The following is a 12,205-nucleotide window of genomic DNA, read 5'->3' as shown; positions in this document are numbered from 1 at the left end:
CATGTGTACAGGCAGGCTAACCAAGTAGTTGATTTTTAATAGCTAAAGTTGGATGCAGTACAATATATTATAATATAATATAATATATTAACATAAATATTTTAATCAATACGAAAATTTTGTTAAATCAAAAATAGCTTCCCAATATTAATCCAGCAGAGCTTTAGGGGAGACCCCAAAATAAAGCCGCTCCCGAGTAAATGCTTTTAGCGTTTTAAGGAACCATTTGGACGGTTAAAAAGTACTTTGGCTCTCCAAGAACATTCCAAACGAGGCTTTAATAGCTAAAGTTAGATGCAGTGGGGAGGTCATATTATTTGGGTGGACGGCTTGTCCACAGGCCTCATGCTCTTCAAGCCTACAGAGCAAGTGCTGGTTATGACTTCTTATTTTTAGGTTGTTAACTTTCGTAATAAAATAAAACTTAATTGTCAGGCACTTATGCGGGAAATCGAGGATTTGGCCACATAGGTTTCCAAATTTTGTGGCCAATAAGACAGAATTCGCTAGGATTTGCGGTGGCCAATAAGGCGATTTTCCAGCATTTGCTTGTTTCAAAGATGGATGCCGAGGCTTTTGGTAGTTCATTATTTTAGTAATTCTTTGGAATTGATAATTATTTTTTTTGGGTGAAAATGCATACTGCTTCATTATGTAAGATAAAAGCAGCAGATGAATACAAGAAGTTGTCCTACTAAAGTACAATAATAGGAGAAGCATAAAAAGTGCAGAACCCAACCTGGTACAGGAGCTTAAACATTTATACTTTGTACTGAAAGACTGATGAGGAAGACATAAGTCTGCTAGAAGGTGAAGCAAACCAGACTGGACATAAACAAAGCTGGAGCATGCAAAAACCATATGAAATGTAGAAACATGATGAAGCATATGCCAAGAACCCTGGATGCAGAACCCAACCAGCTTATAATAGAACAAAGCAAAAGCTTGGTCCTGCAACAAGAGTATGGGAACGAAGTGTAGCTCAGAAGATGACTGATAACAGAAACTGGAATGCAGCCAGAGAGAGTGCCAAAGTGGAAGAAGAGAGCAAATCTGCTGGAAAAGCCACTGGTGAACTGAAAAATGCTGGATGCCATTCAAATGCAGCAAAGCCTCCAAGACAGCAGTCAAATATGTAGAAAACCCACAGTAGAATATCAGATTCTGCAAGATGAAATGGTAGAATAATAGGATTGGAAGACCTTCTGACTGCAGTAAGGCTCAACGAGCATAGACATGCCCCATACCGTAGTGAATCAATGTTGAGCTGAATTACCGCAGACTAGAAATGATAATATTCAACCTGGGAGGAAGGAGCAAACAAGCTGGGGCAAAGGTGAGTGCAACTAGGTAAATAATAATAGGAAATTTGTGGTGCAACTGATTTAATACATAACAAGAACTCCTTTGCCCAGCCATGATGACCGTCAGCAGAAAACCCAGACATTCTCGGAAGCAGCTTCAAATAGATCATAAGATAAACAGGAGCAAGTAAGATAAACTCATGAATGAGAAGAAGCGTGGAACAGGAGTGTATAAATAAACTGCCCGCTGCAAAGATATTATAAAACCTGCCAAACATATAAAGCAGTAGAGATTGAAAAGTTTAAGAGGCATGTCTGGGATAAGCAACATGACAATACTTTCACACCAGATCAGAGAATATGAAAAATCTAGATTGGGAGTTTGTTATGCTTTTTTCTTGCTTCTTTTTACTGGGTCTTACAACTTGGAGAAGATCTACGGGAAAATCTCATATTCCAACTAGTCGTAACTGATCAATGTAGGGCCGCCCCTTTCTTATCCTATATCGAGGGGGGAAGTTTATTTGAATCCGGTATTCTTGGAGCCAAAGCACCTTATTTATTGTCGAAGAGTCAGAAAAGGAAACATTTCTAGCACGAACCCGTTCTTGGATAATGGGCTTCCTACGTCATAAACTATCTTGTCCTAACAGAAACTTAATAATGCTCCTTCCCTCGTACTAATTAGATCAGTGACTAGGACATATTTAATCGGAGGGAATTGAACTTTTGAATAAGAATAAAAATGAATGATTCTTATTCTAATAATTTAATTTGAGGTGTCACGTCTCAAATTTGAAAAATAATATGGATATGCTATCAAAAGATACCATCCTTGATAGTACGAAGCCTATCAATTATAATTAACTAAAATTCATTACAAATAAAATATAATAAAAAATTCAACTTCTTCATTCATCAAATAATTAAATCAAGATTGGTTCAGAACATCTTAATCCAAAATTATATATCAAAATTATATTTTAAAATTCATAAATAGTTAACTATAAGTCCATGATCATCCAATAATTTTTAAGCTTGCTAGTGTAGAACCCCAAATTTGGATTATCTATCGTTCCTAACTTTATTTATCTGGACAGAAAAAAATAAATGAAGATGTATGAACTACACTAACTCAGTAAGTAAATTTTACATTATCTTACCGGATTAAGTATAAATTTATACATAAATCAATAAATCATTTAGAGAAGATGATTCTCATTAGAAAATAAAACTTTTACAATAACATTTATTCAACCATATCTTGTATATACATAAATCTTATAATTTAGATATATATGGTTTTCAATATATAGTGTAAACAAATTCATAAATCATATTAGCTTTATAGGTGAAGTCATAAATTATCTATTATTTTGTTATATCATAATTTTTAATAATTCTCTTAGACTAAATGCTAAGATTAATATTATATCCATGATAGAACTATCATTGATAAAATACCAGCTACTATTACCCATTGGTTAAGGATCGTATACCAATTATTATTCTCCATTGGTAGAGTCATTTACCAACTACTATTATCCATTGGCAAGATTGTATACCAACTACTATTACCTATTGGCAGGATCATACATAACTAGTTGAGAATTTTTTTTCATATTTCTTAAAATAAGTATTCTTAAATTATATTTTATTAAATCATATCTTTTAAATAATACATAAATAAGAAATTATATAATTTTATAGAGCTCATGATCCATAAATAATTTTTAACAATGAAATAATCATAAAATTATTTTTTTCATAACAAAACATAAATTTCATAAATATGGAGTTCATATTTTATTCACAATTTGTTCATGTTACAATATTCATACAATCACTATTTTACAATAAATCATGAATTTCATGTGCTTGATCTTTATTTTATGAAACACAGAATAATTGCTGTTATGATAAAATAATTGATAATTCAAAAATCAGTAAGAAATATCGGAGTTACTTACCTCTTTTGTCCTAGCCCTTCAAACATTGTCAGCCATATTTATTGAACCTACTTAACAAATTAAAAATATTATTAATTTTCATTTGATAAATTCAATCATAAGAAAAAAAGACTGTTGATTGGATGATCGGTTTAGCAAACTACCCAGACACTAGTAATTTAGAGCTTTCTAATCGAGGGTCAGATTTAAGTGACTCGATCAAAAATTATGAAGTATATATTTGAATCAAGGTCAAGATCGATCAACATAGTTTATTAATAGTAGATTTCGAAGATAGTTGACATGATTGAGGTGGGTTGATATATTGTACGGATGTCAATACAATTTCGAATCTCTTTGAAAAGATCATTTCAAATTCATACTGAAGTTCATGGATCTGATAGTAAGAGAAAAAGAGAGGATAGAGAGAAAAATATTAGAGAGAGGAGAGAGAATTTTCTCTCTCTCTCTCTCTCTCTCTCTCTCTCCTTCTTTTCTTCTCTTCTCTTCTTCTTTCTTTCTTTGTTTGGTCGAATAGGGGATGGAAGGGATGGTGGCTAGTTGCCAGAGGATTGGCGATGGTGGTGGCACCAAGCGACCAACAGTAGTAAGTGGCAGTGGTGGATGGTTGATGGCAATAGGCCGATCAGCAAAATGAATAAAAGAGAGGTCAAACAGGGCCTTTTTTGGCTTGATCTTTTTGGGTCTTAGCCTACTCGCCGGTAGTTGGGGCTTTGGCTCCAGTCGAGGGCCAATACAAGGGAGAGATTGAGGTCCTAGGCAAGAGATACTGGTGATAAAGATAGTCAGAAAAATTTGAGAAAGCTCGATCAAAATAGGGATAAAAATAAGGGTTTCTTTCTCCTATTGATTTCCAACGAAATTAAAGTTGACAATAGTGTGTAGGGCCATAGAAAGAAGCAGAGCGAAGAGAGGATGTGAGGTCGGGGTCTTACTTCGGCTCCAACGGCATCTTGGCTTCGATTTTTGATGGGCACGAGTCTTCGAAGATCGGCCAAAATATGGAAAAAGGAGAAAGAAGAAAAGAGGGCTAGGCTTCTCGTGGGTTACCTTGGACAGGGGTGTTTGTGCCTTTAAATAGAGTGGAGGGAAAGCCAAATCCTCTCCGGAATAAGCTTCCTCTTCATTGAGATCAAAGTCTTCTTTATTGTTTTTAATTTTCGTTCCTTTCTTTTAGGTGGGGTTTTGGGCTAATTTCTAATGGGCTAGTACAATTAATTGGACCAGGCCATTACAAGAGGAGTCCCATTTCTATTTCGATTTCGGAGGGAAATGAGAATCCTTTAAGCTTCCAAAATCCAATCGCTACTCTCTCCTAATACTTCAAGCTAATTCCAATTTTAGTCATAAACTAAATATATTGAGAGATATAGCCATTCTGATTTTCATTTCATTCCATTCCTATTCCAACTCTCTTCGGTCGCAAACCAAATATGCCTTTAATCTCTTCACCCTTGCTTACCATATTGAGCAGAGACTAATTATAACTGTTGAATCACTTTGAGTTACCTACTGTCTGCATCCAATAAAGAAAGATGAGATTGGAATCAAATGTAAGCAGCTCATATACTGCGTTAGAGGTGGTGAGGCCACCAATTATAATGTAAGAACCCATACAGGCATATATTTTTAGTCATACATCAATTGTTTGTTGGATAAATCTTAGGTGCTTATACATGAACAAGGGTCAATATTCCTGCTGGTCTTTTTGGATGTTCTGGATTGTTATCGATAACTTATATGTGAAAGTGATAAGAGCACTAGTTTTGGGATTGAAGCAGGCAGGGAGGGGAAGCTATTTGAACCTCAAGAGCCAAGGTGGCCTAGGGGCCACCTGTGTGTGCGTTTGCGGGAGTTCCATTGCGTTGGAGCTCAAATTACCCCCTGAGACAAATGCAAGAAGACCACGGACTACCATCCATTTGTTTTGCTTGAATTTTAGTAATGTTGCCATTACAGACGTTTGCGGTTGAATGCACCCTGTGATATTGGCAACTATTATTAGGTTAAGCTTTGGCTGTATGTTTTTACAATTTTACCTTTCAGCGCAGTAAAAAACTGAGAAATATCAATGTGGAAACTTCTTATCTTATGTGTGAATTATTCTCCTTGAGTGTACGTTGTTAGCCCATCCCATTCTCTCTTGTTAGCATCTATGGTTTGGCAATCATCCCACTTCTTAAGGAGTTCACTTCTCCTTTCCGATAAAAGTAAAATTTACATAAATAAATAACAAATGTTGGAACGAAGTTTATAATATAATCAACTACAACATACACATCGATTATTGCACATCATTTCAGCTGCTGAAATAACCCAAGGATATTTAGAAATCAGACATGGCCAACGGGCCTGGCCCGGCCCGGCCCGGGCACGGGAAGGCCCAGAAATAAACGGGCCAGGCTAGGCCCGGCATAAAGCCCAAATCTATACAGGCTGGGCCTAGCTCGGCCTAGACCCATCTAGGCCTATGCAGGCCTGGGCCGTGCTAAGTTTGTCAGATTTTTATTTTTTATTTAATATTAAATAAAAAAAATAAGATTTTTAATTTTTAAGATTAATATTTAATTTTTTAGTTTTTGATTTTGAAAAAAATTGAAAAAAAAGGTTTATTATTGAAATATATTTATAAAAAAGATTATGAAAAAATATCTCAAAATTTTTATTAATAATTGAATTGCTTGTTGTTCAAATTACAGAAAATGCAAAGATTCAAAAAAGAACAATTAAAAAAAATACATCATAATTTTTATTCATATTAAAAAATAAAACTTGATTTGTTTACAAATTATAATTGTTGAAATTCTGTCTTGATAACAGAAGTTGTGGATTCATTGGTGGCGGTTGTGTTCGTATCATTTTCGAAACTTATTAGATGTTCGTCAATATCTTGGAGTTGGCTCTCTGCATCTAGCTAATCCTTGAAGCAGATACGCATCTCTATAGATTCTTTGTTCATTATGCTTCTTTTCTCATCCAAAACTTGTCCACCGGTGTTGAATGTAGACTCTGAAGCGACAGTAGACATTGGCACGGCCAAGAGTCTCGTGCTATAGTAGCAAGCATCGGAAAGGTATTTTACTGTAATTTCCACCATTACAGCATATCAAAATTATCCAGCTGATTGAGATTGAAGGTAGCGGTGATGTCATTGGTGAGGTAGAAGTTTAATTTCGACGACATGGATGATGAAGACGAACTACCACCCGATTGCCATTGTTGTTGGATTATCCACTGTAATACGTTGTGCTTTTCGCTGCTACTGATACTTGCTTGTCTAGATGTGGTTATACCAGCTCTACTGCCTTCAAATTTGATATCATATAAACTATACATGGCATACAAATAACGTTCAACTGTTTCTTTATCACCAGTTGAATCGGTCAGCATATACTCATGATATTCATCAAGTAAATAAAGAACACCATTCAATTTAATTCTAGGATAAAAAATAACAGTAATAGGATGTATAATACTTAATTTAGGTTAATATTCTCTCCACTTGGCCTTCATTGAATGAGCTACAGGGGCCAAAGTTTCATCATTTCTATATAATTTTTTTTTTCAATAATCTGAATAATATTTGTCAAAAATTTATAGGAAGTAGAATAATATACATCAGAGAAAAAATATGTTGCATTAAAAAATATTTTTGAAAAATCTTATAAAATTTTAGTAATATGCTAATTCTTAAAAAGTTAGAGGTTCCTTAAAAGGCAATCGAGAATTTACAAAACTATTTCTTAACTTAGAATATTCAAATGCACTACATAAGATATGTGGAATTTCATTTATGTACAACATCAAGTTTAAAATTTTTTTGTATGTCTTACCGTGGGAGTTACACAGTTGCTTGAAATCTTATTTTTTCGAAAAAGAATGCTCGATAAATCGGATGGTATTCCTAATTCGAGTGATTAAGCGATTTAAAATACGTAATCCATCTTGCACACACAAGTATATGATATACATATCTAATATGTAAACACTCACTATCCAAAATTGGATTTAATGATTGTTTCAGTAAAGAAATAGCAGCAGTATTATTAGATGTACTATCAAAAGTAATAGATAATATTTTATTTTGAATGCCATAATATATTGTAGTTGCCATTATAGCATTCGAAATTACAGGTGCAGTGTGTGAAAATTCAAGTAGTTTAAAATTTAAATTTTTTTTATTTATATTCCATCCATCGTCTATAAAATATACAGTGCAATAAATATAATGTTAGAATTTGATGCCTCGAGATTCAGCCCACATTGAGCCCACAGCGAGGTTCGCGGCGAAAAACGGAGTCCAACGAGATCAAGATCACCTGAAACAGAGCTCGGATGGAGGAGATACGAGCTTTTGAAGTCGGCACGAGAATCGAGGCGGCGGAGGACCGCCGGCGACCGGCGGCGGGCGGCAGCGGCACGGCCGCAGGCGGCGGCGCGCGGGACGCGGGACCCAGGCCCGTGCGGGATGCGCGACCCAGGCCCAGGCCCGCGCGGGACGCGCGACCTAGGCCTGCTGGCCCCTTGTCCCGGTCCATCGTGGACCGGGTGGTCCATCGTGGACCGGGTGGTCCACGGTGCGGTCTGTGGACTGCGTGGGCGTTTCCCATGCGTTTCTTGCAGTCCACGGCACTATTTCGTAGACCAGAGCGCGATCCAATGGCCCAGAGGGCTCCCGGTCTTGATCCGACGGTCCAGAGGGTTTTTTGGCTTTGTTTAGGACTCCTAATCTCTCTCTAATCAAGGTTTAAGCTACGTTTAAGCCTTAAAAAGGCCTGTGACGAAACAGAGGGTCGTGGATTCGGTTTTTGCGCCGTACAAAGTCCGTACGAATCCGATTGAAGAGAGAGAGGCGGGCGTGCTGTGAGAGAAGGAGCAGGAGGCTCCTGGACAGCGGTCGCCAGGCTCTTCAGGGGTTCAGGGGGGTCTCCAAGAGAGAGAGAGCTTTTGTGAGGGGAACTTTATGTGAGAGAGAATTGGGTGTACAAGGGTTGAGGGTGAGGTCTTCTCTTGTAAAATTTTCTTTTCATAGTGAAGTTTGCATGCCCCGTGGAGGCGAGCCCTTTTGTGGCTGATCCACGTATTTTGATTGTTTTTTCTTTTTGTTTTGTTTCTTCTTTCTTCCTGCTGCATCGCGTGGTACTGAAAGGATCTTGGGAGGTGGTGTCCTGGCCAGACATCCACCCAACAACTGGTATCAGAGCAAAGCGGTACAAGGACGCAGATTGCAGTGGTGGTGAGCAAGACTGAAGATGGAGAAAACAAAAACAATCAAGATGGAGATCAACAAGTTCGATGGTAAGAGCAATTTCTCCTTGTGGCAGGCAAGGGTGAAGGACGTGCTCATCCAACAGGGGTTGATCGATGCTCTCTTGTGCGATGAGAAGTCGACCACCATGGAGGTGCGGGATTGGAAACGGCTACAGATGCAGGCGGTGAGTACCATCCGCATGTACCTGGCGGATGAGGTGGTGATCCATGTGCTGAGCGAGACTTCCCCGACGGTGCTGTGGTCGAAGCTCGAGGAGTTGTACATGGCGAAGTCTCTCACCAACACTCTTTTCCTCTAGAGGCAGTTTTATCAACTGCGGATGATTGAGGGACAGAGCGTGCAGGAGCATCTGAGCCACTTCCAGAAGATCCTCACCGACCTTCTCAGCGTTGGTGAGAACGTTGAGGAGAAGATCAGGGCGCTGGTTTTGCTGGCGTCGCTTCCTTCTTCATACGAGTCCTTGGTGACTACTCTTCTAGTGGGGAAGAGCACTATCAAGATGGACGAGGTCACCGCGGCGATACTCCAGAATGAGGTTCTCAGGAGGGAGAACCTAGCTTCGAGCTCAGGTGGCGATAGCTCAGCTTTGGTGACTTCTGGAGGTGCAGGAGGCGGTAGACGGAGCGACAAGAGATCGCATCGAGGGCGGTCTAAGTCCAGGAGGGACTTGAGCAAAACCAGGTGTTACCGGTGTGAGGAGTTGGGGCATCTAGCCAGAGATTGTCCTCAACTGAAAAATCGGACGGTGGCTGCTGTAGCGACGGCCGGCAGCGATTCAGATGGAGATGTCCTGGAGATATCTGACGAGGTATCTACTTCTTCCTAGCAGTGGATATTAGATTCTGCATGCCCCTATCATGTGTGTTGCAGAGAGGAGCAGTTTGACTCCCTGGAGAACAGTGAGAGCACTGTATATCTGCCGGATGGATCGAGCTGTGCGATCAGAGGCATTGGGACGATCAGCTGGAGGACAAATGACGGTGCAGTGAGGAGATTGGGGGAGGTCCGATACATACCCGATTTCAGACGGAATCTTATCTCACTTAGCAGATTGGATTCGAGAGGCTACAGGATGGTAGCTGGTAGAGGAATCCTAAGGGTGCTACGCGGTGATAGGATTGTGTTGGAGGGGAAGAAGGGGAGCAGAGGACATTATTACCTGGCAGGGAGTCCAGTGCGAGGTGGAGCATCGGGAGTCAGGTGGATCCCAGAGCAAGGTGGAGCTCCAGGAGGCAGATCGAGCACGAGACAGGAGACTCGGGAGGACGAGAGGCGACGTCGCAAGGTAAGATTCCTATTGCCGCAGGATGATGCCCCGAGTAGGTCTCAGGTCAGGAGGAGCACAGCATACGACGGAGATGGGATCGAGCAGCCTGGCTCGACTCCCATGTTTGCCCATCCATGATCAGCAGGCGATTGCCCCAGGGCATGGGGGCGAGGAGATCCAGAAGCTCTCGGAGTTTGGAGGAGGCCGAATATCGAGTCGAGATGGAGATTGTTAGGATTTGACACCTTGAGATTCAGCCCACATTGAGCCTACAGTGAGGTTCGCGGCGAAAAATGGAGTCCAACGAGATCAAGATCACCTGAAACGGAGCTCGGATGGAGGAGATACGAGCTTTTGAAGTTGGCACGAGAATCGAGGCGGTGGAGGACCGCCGGCGGGCGGCAGCGGCGCGGCCGCAGGCGGCAGCGCGCGGGACGCGCGTCCCAGGCCCGCGCGGGATGCGCGACCCATGCCCGCGCGGGACGCGTGACCCAGGCCCAGGCCCGCGCGGGACGCGCGACCCAGGCCTGTTGGCCCCTTGCCCCGGTCCACCGTGGATCGGGTAGTCCACGGCGCGGTCTGTGGACCGCGTGGGCGTTTTCCACGCATTTCTCGCGGTCCACGGCACTATTCCGTGGACCGGAGCGCGATCCAACGGCCCAGAGGGCTCCCGATCTTGATCCGACGGTCCAGGGGGTTTTTTGGCTTTGTTTAGGACTCCTAATCCCTCTCTAATCAAGGTTTAAGCTATGTTTAAGCCTTAAAAAGGCCTGTGACGAAACAGAGGGTCGTGGATTCGATTTTTGCGCCGTACGAAGTCCGTACGAGTCCGATTGAAGAGAGAGAGGCGGGCGTGCTGTGAGAGAAGGAGCAGGAGGCTCCTGGATAGCGGTCGCCAGGCTCTTCAGGGGTTCAGGGGGGTCTCCAAGAGAGAGAGAGCTTTTGTGAGGGAAACTTTATGTGAGAGAGAATTGGGTGTACAAGGGTTGAGGGTGAGGTCTCCTCTTGTAAAATTTTCTTTTCATAGTGAAGTTTGCATGCCCCGTGGAGGTGAGCCCTTTTGTGGCTGATCCACGTATTTTGATTATTTTTTCTTTTTGTTTTGTTTCTTCTTTCTTCCTGCTGCATCGCGTGGTACTGAAAGGATCTTGGGAGGTGGTGTCCTGGTCAGACATCCACCCAACATATAACTAGCATATTGGTAATCAGTAGTCCAAATATCACAGGTCATTGACACTTTACAATTTAAGGATTCTAATAATTTTTGAAGCTCAATTTTTATTTTAATATATTGTTTCATTGCTTCTCTATAAATTATTTTCCTACTAATTCATTTATATTGGGGTTGTAGATCTCGTTGGATATATTGCTCTAATTTTTCTGACTCAGCTCTTACAAATGGTTCTTCCTCATGAATTATCCATATAGCAAGCTTTCTACGTTACATTTCTTGGCTATATTTTCAAGAACTAAGATCACCCCTAGCTAAATTCAATTGGGTTTGGATTTTTGCATTTTGTGTCTTATATTGTTCTATGTGGCGTTTCAAGTGGCCAGTGCCACTAGATGATTTAGCAATGAGGATGATTTTGCATTTCTTGCAAACTACCGTAGATTCATCTTGGGTATTTATGATTCATCAAAATCTCTTTATACCTCACTAGTTCTCTTTCTAGTCCTACGTACTTGAGTACTAGTGGTTTCTTCAAGAATATTCGTCTCTTCATTGGGGGTCATACTAGGATTGCTATCATAATAAGAATCCATTTATGTTAATAAAAAGAAGTAAAAATAAAAAGATTATATTGAGAACAATATACTCTTCATTGAAGATAGAGGATGAGAGAGTTTGGTGGTCAATGCTAGTAGCTCGATCCTTCAATTTCAAGAGAATTCATGCACGCTTGAGCAAAATTGATTGTAAGCGAGTAAATAGGAAAAGCTTGTAGAGAGAAGAAGATTGAGAGTAAGAAAGGATTGAGAGAATGGATTGGATTTGATCCGATGAAAATGGTGAGAATAAACCTCTATTTATAGTTGTTAGAAACTCTCATGCTTTCCAAAATACCCTCACCAATTAATCATTTATGACTATTGATGGGGGGTATATTGGACTTTAAAAAAATTTTTTATCAAAAAATTATGTAAATTACGAAATGACCTCCCTATCCTTAACTATAGCCATTATGTGGCTGTTGGGGAGGGTAATAGTAATATTTTTCTAAAATTTCACCGTTTACAACTCAAAAAAAAAACCCATTATGTTACTGTTACGGGTCTGGATAGGCCGGTAACAGCTCTAATCGTGCCGCGCCTGGCCCGGCCCATCGTGGGTGGCCAAGCGGGTGGGCCTGGCCTGGCCCACCATGGGCGGCCCATCGTGTCGGGCTGG

This window comes from Elaeis guineensis, chromosome 3 (genome assembly GCF_000442705.2).
Source record: "Elaeis guineensis isolate ETL-2024a chromosome 3, EG11, whole genome shotgun sequence".
In the NCBI taxonomy this organism is placed as follows: Eukaryota; Viridiplantae; Streptophyta; class Magnoliopsida; order Arecales; family Arecaceae; genus Elaeis; species Elaeis guineensis.
Note: the sequence above shows the minus strand (reverse complement) of the source record.